At 34.2% G+C, this 14,542-nt stretch overlaps 1 protein-coding gene across 1 annotated transcript in view; it reads left to right on the top strand.

The window, feature by feature from the left end:
* The window catches only part of DIO2 (iodothyronine deiodinase 2), a 96,353-nt gene that overhangs the window by 14,896 nt on the left and 66,915 nt on the right, over positions 1-14,542 (top strand). Inside the window, 1 exon segment of the mRNA XM_047860972.1 lies at positions 322-396. The gene's annotated coding sequence lies outside the window, so the exon portion shown is untranslated.

Raw genomic sequence — 14,542 nt, 5'->3', positions numbered from 1 at the left:
ACAAAATTCCCCGACTTCCTATAACTTTTGTGGATTATCATATCACTTCTTTACTATGTGCCAGTCTAAAAATTCAGAAAGCAGAATTAAAAAAAAAAAGGATAATAATACATTTTCCAGCCCTTATCTTACCCAGGAATAGAGTTCCATTTATATTACCATTAGTCTCTTTATATACTTTGATACAATATGATGATAATAACTGTTATCCCAAGCATTAAATGGGCTACTTAGCATTTGGGGAAACAATAGCATTAACCACTTAAAATTATAATCATGCATCCCCTAGACACGTTGTAACATTTCTGTGTCTTTGTGCAGAAAGAATATACATTTTGAAATCAGAACAAACTGTTTTTGAACTTGCTACACTTCACCAGCGATGTGACTTTGGGGGTAAGTTATCATCCCCTCTGAATCTCAGCTTTAACATTAGGATTATATGAAATGGTGTATATGGTATACCTAGGACAGTGCTTGGCACAATTTTTGGCATTCTGTAAGTATTAGTTCCCTTTTCCTTCTCATCATGACACCAAAATGTTTACTTATTTTAACAGATATGAATGTTTGATAACTTAGAATAACATGAAAAATTTATCTCATTTATGTTCCCAAGGCATAGTATAAAAATCCATGCTTTTATTTGCGTGGATTAAGAGGCAAAGAATTATATTTTCAAACAAGACGTTTTCTTGGGAATTTGTTTACCTTGCATAATGCAAACATAAGCTACAATTGGGTTAATGACCTAAATGTGAAGCTAAAGCCACAGAGGAAATAAGAGAAATATTTTAATCATAGGAGGATATTTTAATCATCTTGGATTGGAAAAAGTTTCCCTTTACATGATAGCAACTCAGGGATCATAAAAGAAACATATGTCACATTTCATTACACTAAAATTTAAGACCCCTGTCAAAAAAAGTAACCATAAAACAAAGGGTAAACTGTGGAAATTTTTCTTACAATTCGGAAATATTGTGAAGAGTTCCCACAAGTCAATAAGAAAAGATAAATAACTTAGTAGAGCAAGCAAGTGAATGGCATACATTTAGGTAACTACTTCTTACCACCTGAAGAAGTTACCTTGGTAGTCTTGGATCCAAGTACTGAAAACACAGTATTCAACCATCTTTGTAAATGAATGGGAAGACAGTGGTCCTTCATTTTGGCAGTGTGATCAGCTTTGTTTTGAATGAATGAGTTTTCTTGACTGAAACCTAGAAGTTTCCTGAAAAAACATTGTTTAAAAAATTCTAGGCTTTTAAATGGATATTTTTTTCTAAACATTTCTGTTTATTCCGTTGTCTTTGTCAGAGTTAAGAAACATACACCTAACCCTTTCTTGATGACTTTATTCATCATCAAGAACATTGATTATTATATTGTGCTGTAATACAGTACAATGAGGTTAGGAAGAGCTGTTTACCTCTGGGCTAGTTAGGTTAAGATTGCTCTGCACTTTGAATTCTTAAGGAGATATTAACTAGCAATAAAAGACAATCATACAAATTACAGTTACCTTTGAAAATCCCCTAGGGAGTTTCCCCTGTGGAGATCAATGTATAATCAGTCTCTCAAGAATTCCAGAAGAGCCCATTTTTCTTTGGCATTGGAAAGGATTGTTCTTTCCCTGAGGATCAGATAGTTGGTTCACAATGTGGTACCAGATTCCATGAAACAATATCTGCATTTAAACTCAAGGGCACTTGCTTTGTGTTTATACTTTACATGTGTGCTGATTACATCTTCATACTTATCCTATGAAATATCCATTTTACAGGTGAGTAAATGGAGGCTTTGAAAGGTTAAATCTCCTACTAATACATGGGAACTAATATATGGGAGAGCCTGTGATTTTGATTTAGATTAATCTATGTTTTACTAAATTTCTTAGAATTGTGTATAAATAAAGCTAAAAAGGTTCTAAGTGAGAGTCCAATAAAACTTTTCACTGAATGAAATATGGAAGTTTCAGGTATGAGTTTTGGAAGTAAATGTGTACTAGCTGTTCAGAGGTATGGCCATCTTCTGCTCATCATTAACATTCTGCCTATGTGAGCTATTACTTTGCATATCTGCAAAGGTGATAACTAAAGTATGAGGTGCCATAGTTTATAAAGAAATGTTTTTGATCATGTCTGCAGCTTGCCACACTGTATTATATAAAACACATTGTGATTGAGCAATGAATGTCATCTTCTCCTGGATATCTCGCATTTCACACCTCTACACTGTCATTGTCCTCATGAATCTTTCATTGTGGCTCAGAGTTGGGTAATAGAGTTGAGCATATCAGGGATGGAAGCTTTCCTGGAAGGGCTGTCTGTAATCAGCTGATGAACTGAATACAATTGGACATGTGTGATGTAACTCCTACCATATACACCCCACAGAAAAAGCCTGAGTAAGGGCAAACAAACCCGCCATGGCATGTTTGCTTTCTATTCATGATTGCACAGTCTTGGCTTCCAGTATTCTGGGATCAAAAATGGTGATATGGGTAGCAGAGTTAAGGGGAGGCTCTGAGAAACAGGGAATTTTATATAAACCTCTCTTCTAATGATTGTGATCAAATTACTTAATGTTCTTCTGTTCTTTCTAAGAAGACACTAAAGAATCATTTTCCAAGCCTTGCTTCAAGCAGTTAACTCAAATACTTACTTGCCCAAATGTTTGAGATTTTATGACATCAAAACTTTTTCCTATTTTCTTTTCATTGTCCTCAGTGGAATTCCTTGCATTACTCTTAGGATGTGTCCCTGGTTTCTTTTTTAGTCATTATTTCTCTTCCGCTCTCCTTCCCTCCCCCATCACATAGATTCTCCACAGGAAGAACTAGCTTGAACACATTTGTTAAATTTTACATTTTACCTACCTATACTCTATTTTATTCTTTTTATTAAGCTTCTGTTGCCACAGAACTTCCTCAGTTTCTAATGTTTGAGTTGCCATGAATTACTCCATTTGTTTTCAACTTTTGAGTTTGAAATTACTCTAATTTCTTTGTTTTGTAAATTAATGCGGATTGGCAGCTCCACATTTTGCTCTTTTGCCTGAGAGAATGCCACTGCTGGTGGCACACTTTGGAAAAGGTGGCTAGAGCCAGTCCCAAGCTGGGTGACTCAGAGCTCTTGCAACTCCTTCAGGACTTACTCTCTTGTCTACAAAATGATGATAATAATAATACCTCATGGTACAGTTGGCTCAGGTATTTTTCCTTAACAATGCCTAAGGAGATTGTCTGATTGCTTTTTTGGGTGTTTACCTTGGGATTTCAAATGGTCAACAAAACTATTAGTTTGGGAAACTAAAGGCATATAACGGAAAGAACTGCTTTTGGTTGAGTAGTAAATATATATACACATACCGAATTACAAATGGCAAAATAATAATAATAATAAAATAATAATAATAATAATACATCATGGAATCAATGCAAGGATTAAGCAAAGGAGACATATAATGTTATTGGCAAATTATCCTGTGTAAACAAAATGTTAATTATTGTGATTGACATCATCTCATTTCTCATAAGTTATTTTTATTTTTCTATTTTTGAGAGCAAGAGAGAATGAACATGAGTGGGGGAGAGAGAGAGAGAGAGAGAGAGAGAGAGAGAGAGAATTCCAAGTAGGCTCCATGCTCAGTACAGAGCCTGATGCAGGGCTCAATCTCATGACCCTGGGATCATGACCTGAGCTGAAGTCAAGAGTCAGATATTCAACTGACTGAGCCACCCAGGTACCCCTCAGAAGCTCTTTTGTATATGAAACGATCTGTGCTTTGCCATTCGTATTCACTTGGTAATATATGTAACGTATGTTGTCTTGATTTCAGTTTACCTATGCATTCAGATGGTTCCTTACGTACATTTTTCCTTCTAGCTACCACCCTATTTTTCTCCTTTCATTAGACATGGCTTGAAGGAATGTTCTATATTATCAGCTCTGGGTTTAGAATTTTAGAAACCCTCAGCTGTGAACACATTGTGGTACCCTTACCCCCCCCAGTACCCATCCATATATAAATCAAAGTAAAGTTGTATTTTTTGAAATAATGCAAAACCCTATAATAATATCTCTATAATACAATAATCTCTACAGATAAATAATATGAGACTTAAATGATGAAATTAGATTTTTCATGTTATGGTTATAAATTTCTGAGTTAATTCACAGTACTTGACCTTTTTACTTTTTTTAGAGGGGCAACTGTTGAGTTATTAGTCTCTGTATTAAATAAGTCAGTCTTGTTAAGCCAGTTGCCATTCCTTTAGCACACACAATCACACACATATACACTCTACTAGGGAGCAAGAATTCCTGTCCCCTCAAAGGTCCTTCTAGCCAGACTAGAATCAGTTTGACATGAGACCAATTAATAGGAGAACATCAAATTTAATGGCATACACATGGGGAATACACACAGACCTGGAAATTTCAAAGACAGGTGAAATGAAGTGTGTATGACATCCTGAGTTAAGGAGAAGGGGTAAGGTATCTGGGAGTTCAGAAGAAAGGAATGCAGTTTACAGAGTAATAAGAAGTATTTAGATATTTACTTTGCCATACAAATGGGTTACTCACATAAAAATTATCCTTGATAATCAGCCTTATTCCGAGGAAGACCCCCAATTTAGATTCTTCTATGTAGTTAAGAGAAGGACAAAAGTTTTTCTTGAGGCTGTGAGGGCTTGCTTGCCTTCAGCTCAAAATAATCTTCATGCCAAAGTGGCTCATCTTGTCCTTGGCCCTTACAACACATACTACTATCTGTGTGTGTAGTGTATTTTGTACTCAACTGTATATAATATATATAGTTTTATATAGTTAATGCAATATTTATATAGTTAACTATATATAATACATATAGTTATATAGAGTCACGATATTATTTGAAGTGCTTAAGTCTGGAGGGAGAGTATAAGACAGCTGTTATATCTGCCATTTGCTAGTATGTTTTTGTGTAGATTCTTAGCACTTATGAGTGTCCTTTTTTGGTATGTGAAAATGATGTCACAACAATATTTGCTTCTCAGATTGCTGTGAAAATTGGGGAAGATTATGTAGGCAACACCATTTAAGAAGTTATTAACTACTTCGGGGTGCCTGGATGGTTCATTTGGTTAAACATCTGTCTCTCGATCTTAGCTCAGGTCTTGATCTCGGAGTTGTGAGTTCAAGCTCTGCATTGGGCTCTGTTCTGGGTGTGAAGACTACTTTAAAAGAGAGAGAGAGAGAGAGGAAAGAGAAGTTATTAACCACTACATAACTTCTGTGAATTAAATTTAAATAATGGTATACTTTGTCCCATTAAATTATTAAAATGTGAGATCAAGGTCAGTATTGAATAATTGTTACCTACCCATCTCTGTTATACCTGGCTGTTACTGAGAACACTGTTTCTTTATCACTGAAGTGTGAGCACCAAGATGAAAGTCTTGTTTCATGCAAGGAAAAGGTCAAGGGGCAGATGTGAAAAGTGATATTTACTTCATAGACTTATTGGGAGGTTTAAATTACTTAAAGTATTCAGAACATTGCCAAGTGCACAGGAAATGCTAAATAAATGGGGGTGGTGCTGATTTTTATTGACGGATATCTTTGGAAGCAGGGTCCATTCTGATTTTTGACCAAAGTCAGACTTGAGGTTCAAGATTTGAAGTAACCAAGGGTGAGAGTCTGGTTGAAGTGAGGACATTCAGAATTAACATGGAGACAGGCAGAGTTTCTGTGGAGAATGTATCAGTTCACATCATTTTTATGGACAGCGATCTGGATAAATTTTTATGGACAGTGATTCTGGAAAGCTAAGTTTATTTCAGAAAATATAACTTCTCATTGCCTCCTTTGGGGTAGATGGATGATGTAAATCAGAAAGTCTTTATTTTTTTGAGTGTCAAGGGCACTGGATGCAATTTGGAGTTAGTCCCTGGGGCAGAGCTGAAATTTTCAGCATCTTGAAGGGGAGAGGTGTTTGAAGATCCTGAGAATTTGGGAGAGAGAAGAGTCAATAAGATTGGGCAGCATGTGGAAAAAGAGAAGAGGGAAAATAAGTCCTGGTAGTGATTTGGAAAAGAAAAGAAATATCTAATGGAAGACTTTAAAGGTTTTGGAGATAATGTGCAATTTAAATCTCTTCCTCCATCTTCCCTACAAAATCTTCAGTAAAATCTGCCACTATTCATGAATATTTTGATGTAGATGGGTTCTTTAGAAGAACTATGAGATAGAGAAGTACCCCAACGCAGAGATAGTTCAGAGTGGTGCATTTGAAAACATGTGGGCTACACTCTGCTTTTCTCTGTTCCTTTTACTCTGACTCCACTGTTCTCAGAGGCTTCTTTTATGCAGAACAAGCTTTCTTGTTTATAACTTTTTTAATATACAGATTTGAGGTCACCTTCAAGTTAGGTTCTGTTCCCTGGAATCCCCAAGTCTATCTTAAATTGTTCTAGGACATACATACTACTCTGATGTGAGGTTTTAGATGTATATAGTTCAAGAGATTAGGAGTCAAGATGATGGTGATGGTGGTAGTGAGGATAGCAGTACCTGTCCTCGCTGTAGAGAAAAGCATAATATAATGGTTCAATGAAAAAAAGCCCATGTAATTTTTGAGTTAGACTCACTTGAACTTGAATCAAGTTTCTGTCATTGTTTACAGTGTGATCTCAGTCAATTTATTTATCTTCTCTAAAATGTAGGTGTTGTTATCCATAAACCCTTTCCTCACAGAGTTGTGAGTTTGTTACCCACAAAGACAGGTAATAGTAGTGGAAGGGCAGAAGGTTGAAAGAGTCTAGTAGATATCATCATTGCCTGTTAAAGCTAAACATCTTTTTTTCTTCGTTTTAATATTCCTCTCCACTAAATATTTTGTAGAACATGGTTAGTTCTACAACATACCAAAAGAAAGATGAACTTTGATAAATGTTTACTGTCTTTCATCAGAAAGCAATTGTAATAGTCAACCAAGTCTAGTTTTTATTTAATTGTAAATATTCTGATAAGTTTTCAAACATTCAGATTCATACTAGTAATTAGTATTGACTGCCTATGTATAAAACTCATTTTTTTTTTAATTATCATTATTAAACTACTGAGAGGATAAACAACTAGACAGTTTCTTAAGGTACTACCTTTTAGATACTGGTAAATTGAACATTTCCAAAATCAATTATATCTATCACAAAATAGCAATGGGAATATGCTACATTTGCAAATGTATTCTTATCTTAAAATTTTTGTTGTTCAATTAGCACTTCAACTTAAGGTATTGTCCGAGTACTAAAGGGAGGACTACTGAACCATTTACTAGACAAAAAGTATGAAATTACTTATTCTCCCAAGTCAGCTTCAAATTTCTAGTGCATCTGGAGCTAGGAAATGCCAACCAATTTGAAAAGGAAATGATCACAATCTCTTTGCCAATATTTTCTGTCTTAATAGAACCAAGGATTATGGCTAATGTTTTTCCTTTAGCTGTTGCTGGGCAAAAATTTACTTTCTATAAATCTTGCTTATATAACAGGCATAGTGGTGCTTAAGAAATATAACAGATAATAATGGCTGTTTTGTAGAAATATCTTCATTGAAGAAGATGGTAATTCCATTATTTAAACATTTATGGAATAACTAAGGGGTTTAAAATGAGAGGTTATTTTTAAGTTTTTTAATCATGATACTTGTGTAGCAATGGGAATATTGTTTAAGTTTATTTCTATTAAAAGGGATATTCAAAGGCTAAATACAACTAGAAATCTCTTGAGCAACCAATATGCAACTATATAGTAAATAACAGAGAAATTAGATGGCTTATACAATAAAGAGTTTTTTCCAAGTAAATTTTAAAATTATTTTAACAGGGACTAGTTGATAATTAATAGAATCCACTACTAAGAGTGGATAGTCAGATCCAATACTTTAACAAGCATATTTATTCATCTTCAAAGCCAAGGGAAAATGCTTTTGAAACTAGGTCGAAGGGAAAAGTGGTTTTTCTTGGACTATTATATGATCTAATATTGCTTGACTTCTATATTGTAGGGTAACAGACCACCACAAAGGTATCATGTGCTTTGTTTACATTTCAAGAAACACACAAAAGACTACTTCATTCTGCAAAGTTGAGAACTTTTGTGATTCCTTTACTGTTGATTTTAGGGCTTTTTAAATAACTTTAATAACAATAGATTTTGTGACTTTTTTTTTCAAGTCTTATCTCAAGCAATCTAATTTCATGATCTTTATCTCCATTTCTATCTCCATTTTTACTCCTACCTTTTCTTATCTCTATCTCTCTCTATAATTTAATCTATAAAATTACAACATTAAAGTAAAATACATTTTAAAATTTGGGTGATAGAGTTATGTCTTCCTGTGTTTTAATAAATATCAGTTTAGATTATGTCAGTTTAATGTGCCTAAACTAATAAAACCACTTTCATGTTTATGCTTGATGTTAGCAGATGCACTTGGCATTTATGGATTATGGCTGATGCTGAATAGCTGCAGGTGAACTGTTGCTTTCTCAGTCTTGACACTTCTTATTAAAGTCTAAGACAATTCTGATTATTTTAGGAGATAGAATGAAAGAGATTAAAATTATTTCACCTGGAGAAAGAAAGCTTATTGACAATCTTCTAGGATAGAATCTTGAAAAATAGTGGCCAGTTGGTCTCCATCAATTCTGAGAAATAGTTTTAAAGCAAGAAGAATTTTGTTAATGTCTAAGGAAGAAATTCCTAAGAATAAAGATTTCAAATACCGACATGACTTACCCAACATAAGCTTGTCTTTTTTTTTCTGTCTCTCTCATCCATAGGAAAAAAACAATCCATGGGATCCACTGTGGACATAATGGTTTGAAGTAGAGGACTTCCTTGGAGTCCAATGAACAAATCAGACACTTTTTTCCTCCCAGGAAATTTTTTTTTTTAATTAGGAAAGTTCAGTATGGTCTAAATTTTAAATTAGCTTTAATGTGTTTTATGTTAGGGGCTCCTGGATGACTCAGTCAGCTGAGTGTGACTTGATTTCCATTCAGGTCATGATCCCAGGTTCATGGGATTGAGTCCCTCCACACTCAGTGTGGAGCCTGTTTAAGATTCTCATATTCTCTCTCTCTCTCTCATAATCATTTCTCTCTCTCTCATTTCTCTCTCTCATAGTCATTTCATAATAAGGATCAACTTCTGCTGAAATAGATCGGTTGAATTGACAACCTATACTAGCTTTAAACAAAATTAGGAAGTTGATAAAGTTGTTCTTGGTATTCTCTTTCTTTTTCTTCTTCTTTCATGAACACTTTCTCTTCCTGGTAGGCAGCATGGTTTAGTAGAAAAGTATTAGACCTTAAAATGAAATCCAGTTTCCCATAAACCAGTTGTTCATCTGGTCTTAGTTGCTGAACCTGAGTCTCTGCTTCCTCATTTTCAAGAGGAGGATTATCAGTCCTGCTTTATGGAGCGGATATGAGCATCACATGACACTTCACAATGTACTTGAAACAGAAGAAATGTTTTCTTTCTTTTTCTCTTAAGATCTTTCCTGTCACAAAAGAAAGCAGTATATTTAAACCATCCTAAGGTGTTATTGTCTTGTAAGTTACTATTTTCAGGAATATTTGAGTTTAGAAATAGCCTGTATAGAATTTGCAATAACATATTGGAGTGGAAGAAGGGAGACATTTGAGAATGCAAGGGCACTCTCACTTCCCTTAAATAATATATGGAAGTGATTATGTATATCATTTACACATGATTCTGGACAACTTGCTCATGGTATTATACAAGTTATCAGCTAGTTGGCCAAGGATGTCTGGCTTCATGACTTTGATGTAATGACCATTTATGTGACATTTTTAAATAATTACGTACTATGAAATATTATTCAGTCCTTAAAAAGAAATGGAATTATGACACATGCTACAAGATGGATGAACCTTGAAAACATTATGCTAAGTGAGGTAAGTCAGACACAAAAGGGCAAAATGATTCCATTTATATGAGATACCTAGAATAGTTAAATTCATTGAGATGGAAAGAATAGTAGTTTCCAGGGGCTGGGGGAAAAGGAGAATGGAGAGTTATTACTTAATGGACAGAGAGTTTAAGTTTGAGATGGTGAAAAATTTCTGGACATAGGTAGTGGTGATTGCATAATAATGTGAAGGTACTTAATGCCATTTAACCGTACACTTAAAAATGGTTAAATTTAGTTAATTTTGCATTATGTATATATACCACAATAACAAAGGTAAACTGCTTAATACAAAATAATGATATAATGTCAATACTAAAAGGTACACATATTCAAAAACAGTGTCGCAAACTGGGAAAAAATATTCGCAAGAGACATATTTAAAAAGAACTATTACCATAATATACAAAGAACTCTTAAAACTCAACAATAAGAGAATGTACAACTCAATTAAAAAATGGTCCAAAGGCTTTAAAAGATAGCACATTAAGTAGATATACAGATTGCAAATAGCAGATGAAAATGTGCTCCATATCATATGTCATTAGGGACATGCAAATTAAAACAAAAATGAGATAGCACTACACACCTACTTGAATGATCAAAATCCAGAACTCTGACACCAAATGCTGGCAAGGATGTGGAGCAAGAAGAGCTCTCATCCATTGCTGGTGGGTATGCAAAATGGTACAGCCACTATGAAAGGCAATTTGACCATTTCTTACAAAACTAAACATACTCTTACATTACATCAGCAATCGTCAGTCTTTTTGGTATTTACTCAAATGAGTTGAAAACTTGTATCCACACAAAAACCAGCACAGGTATGTGTATAGTAGCTGTATTCATAATTGCCAGCTCATAATTGCCAAACTTAGAAGCGAGCAAGATGTCCTTCAGTAGGTGAATGGATAAACTCTACCACACCCAGACAATGGAATATTACTCAGTGTTGAAAAAAAAATGAGCTGCCAGGCCATGAAAAGACAGAGTAACCTTAACTACATATTAATAAGTGATAGAAGCCAATCTTAAAAGGCTACACATTGTAGGATTCTAACTATATGACGTTTTAGAAAAGGCAAAACTATGGAAATAGTAAAAAGATCAATGGTTGAAAAGGGCTGGGGAGAGAAAGAGACGAACAGGTGGAGCATAGAGGATTTTTAGGGTAGTGAAACTATTTGGTGTTATAATGGTGGACACTTGTCATACATTTGTTAAAACTTCACAGAATGTCAAGAGTGAAACCTAATGTAAACTATGGACTTGGGACAATGTAAGTTCATCAATTATAACAAATCTACCACTCTGGTGTGGGATGTTGACAATGGAAGAGGCTATGCAGGGAGGATATGTGGGGTCAGGGGTTATATGGTAAACCTCTGTACTTTCCCCTCAATTTTGCTGAGGAGCAGCATGAAACTGCTCTAAAAATGTCTATTTTAAAAAATGTGCACAGAGCATAATTATATAGCTTGGTGGATTTTAATAAACTTGAAGTTAACTTTTATAAAAAACACTCAAGAAATAGAACAATACTTGCATAACAGAAACCCCCATGTAACTCTTTCCAGTCACTACCTACCTGTCATGACTAACCACTCTCTCAACTTCTAATAGTGGTTGAGTTAACAATCTCAACTTCTCTTTCTCTTTTTTTAAATTCAAGGGTTTTTTTTTCATTTTTTGTTTTTTTTGTTTTTTGTTTTTTTGAGAGAGAGAGTATGGAAGGGGCAGAGAGAGGGAGGGAGAGAGAATATCAAGCAGGTTACATGCTATCAGTGTGGAGCCTGATGTGGGACTTGAACCCATGAAGTGTGAAATCCTTACCTGAGCTGAAATCAAGAGTCAGACACTTAATCAACTGAGCCATCCAGGCGCTCTAACAAAACTTCTAACAATAGATTCCACCCCCCCTCCCACCCCTTACTTTTTTTTTTTCTGGGTACAAATGGAATAATACAGTACATACTCTTTTGTATCTGGCTTCTTTCACTAACCTGTTTTATTTGTGTCATCCATATTGTTGCCCATACTTGTAGATTGTTTATTTTCATTGTCACATAGTGTTTCATTGTGCAAATATCCTATAATTTCTTTGAACTTCTCCGCTATTGGTGGGCATTTGAGGCATATTTTGTTTTGGGCAATTATGAAGTGTACTTCTATGAATATTGTAGTGCATTTTTTGGCGAACATATGGTACATTTCTGTTGAGTTTATACCTGGGGGTAGAATTGCTAAGACATAGGGTATGTAGATATTGCCAAGCAATTTTCCACAGTGGTTGTGTCCACTTATACACCAAGAGCAGCAAATGGAATTCTGGTTTGCTCTGCATCCTTACTAGTGTCACCAGTTTTGTGAGGTTTTTTTCCCCCACATTTTAATTTTAGCTCTTCTGGTGGGTAGCCATACAAATTCATATCATTTTTAAAATGACTTCTCAATTGCCTCTATCATGTGTGCCTAGATGTCTCCATTTTAGGTTAGGTTGATGCTCCAGTTAAAAACAAAACAAAACAAAACAAAACAAAAACAACTCCCTTTATTCTTTTATCTTACATCTAAATTCTTATTTCACATCATCTCTTCATAAATAAAACAGTGGATTTTTGGTCTGTGTTTCACTTTTGTTTTCTTGGCAAACACTTCAAAAGGCAACTGGTAGCATCAAGATTCCAATGTCCTGGTATGAATAAATTAACAGTTGTCTCTTCAGAGTTAAAAATCTAGCTTAATTCTTTTGAAATATTTTGATAACTGTTTTACTGATGTAAGTAATTTAGATAGCCTGTCTTTATGGAGAAGAAAAATAAAAATAGTTTGAGATCTCAAATAGGTACAGTTACTGATATTGACTAGTAGAAGTTAATTATTTAGGAATATCCAGGATATGTACAAAAATTGGGCCTTTCAGCTAGAAACCAAATAGGAATGGCATTAAATCTTAGCAACTGAGATTAATTGAGATGTCATAGAAATATTAAATTTGAGTTATATATATTAAAGTATATTGATACAAAATATTAGTTTCAGGTGTACAACATAGTGATTTAACAATTATAAACATTATGAAATGCTCACCATGATAATTGTGGTCAAAATCTGTCACCAAAGTTATTATAGTATTATTTGCTATATTCCCTATGCTGTACTTTTCATCTCCATGACTTACTTATTTTATAATTGCAAGTTTGTACCACTTAATCCCTCCAATTGGTAACTAAAGTGTTGGTCAAAGGCCATTGAGGAATTTGTTAAATTCCTAAAAAGTGAATGGATAAAAAGAATTTATAATATATTAATTAAGGATTGATAAAAAAAAACTTAGGTACTCAAAAATTTTTCTATTCTGTTAAACTTTGCAGTACCATATTCATTTGTGATTTCAATAACACACCATTTTTCTTTTAGCCTTTTTCTGGTCTATCAAAAATTCAAAATGAGTAGATTAGGAATTAACTAATAAAGCGTTTGAGCTTCAGGGATACCCAGGATTAAAATTACATCCAAACAAATAAATTATTATATATCAAATTGTTTATATAGGTTGATAACTGGTGCATATAAGTTTCTAAAAATCATCATTACTCATTGCTATAACTGCAAAACAGTCATTATACTATTAATAATGTGTTTCTGGATACTCAACCATGTTACAAAATCCATTAATGGTTCTGTCAGTCTTGGGTCTATCTTTAGCTGTCACTTAAGGGATAAGCAGTTTAAAGGTTGAAGATGGATTTTCATGTTTACACTGGATTTCAACCCCAAGGCCATACCACTCTAGGATGGTTGAATCTCTGATTTTGAAACAAGAAGCATCATGTGTCTTATTTAACTATCCTTGAGGGGCATATAAGGATGCCCTTGAGGTATTGAATTAGATGGATTCATCCCTATGAGAGGGTTATTGGGGATTTGCCAAAGGAATATAATACTCAGTTGGTACTTCAAAAGGCTGTGTGCCAGTTGAAAAATTATACTTTATAGTTTTAAAATAAGCAAGTAGAGTTCCAATGTTCTGTGCTATTCTATTTACCACAAAACTGCCAGAAGTGATCTTCAGTTGCTATTTTCATTGGTTAGTAAGGTCATTTTTGTCATTCTTTACTGTGAGTTTTTGGAAACTCCTTTATATTCTTAACAAAATTCTAAAAGACATGATCTTTTTTATTTCTTTCTTTGTAATTTTCTGACTTTCCTGTATATCTATTGGCTAATGTTATACTTGGAGAATGCCATTTTTCTTCCTAGAATACATGATATGCTAGGACATAATCTTCATAGGGACAGGAACTTTTGTCTATTTTATTTACTACTATATCCCCAGTTTCTAGAATCATGCTGGGCACATGGTAGGTTTCCATAAAATGTATTGAGTGCATGAATGATAAGTGGCAGTTTAAGCTTCAGGTAAATTATATCAATTAAAAAAATAGAATTGCAATAGTAATTAATTCATTCATTTATTTTTAAATAAAGGGAGAGAGAGAGAGAGAGAGAGAGAGAGAGAGAGAGAAAATCCTAAGCAGGCTCCTCACTGC

This window comes from Prionailurus viverrinus, chromosome B3 (assembly GCF_022837055.1).
Source record: "Prionailurus viverrinus isolate Anna chromosome B3, UM_Priviv_1.0, whole genome shotgun sequence".
In the NCBI taxonomy this organism is placed as follows: Eukaryota; Metazoa; Chordata; class Mammalia; order Carnivora; family Felidae; genus Prionailurus; species Prionailurus viverrinus.
This window is presented reverse-complemented; position numbering and strand designations above follow the sequence as displayed.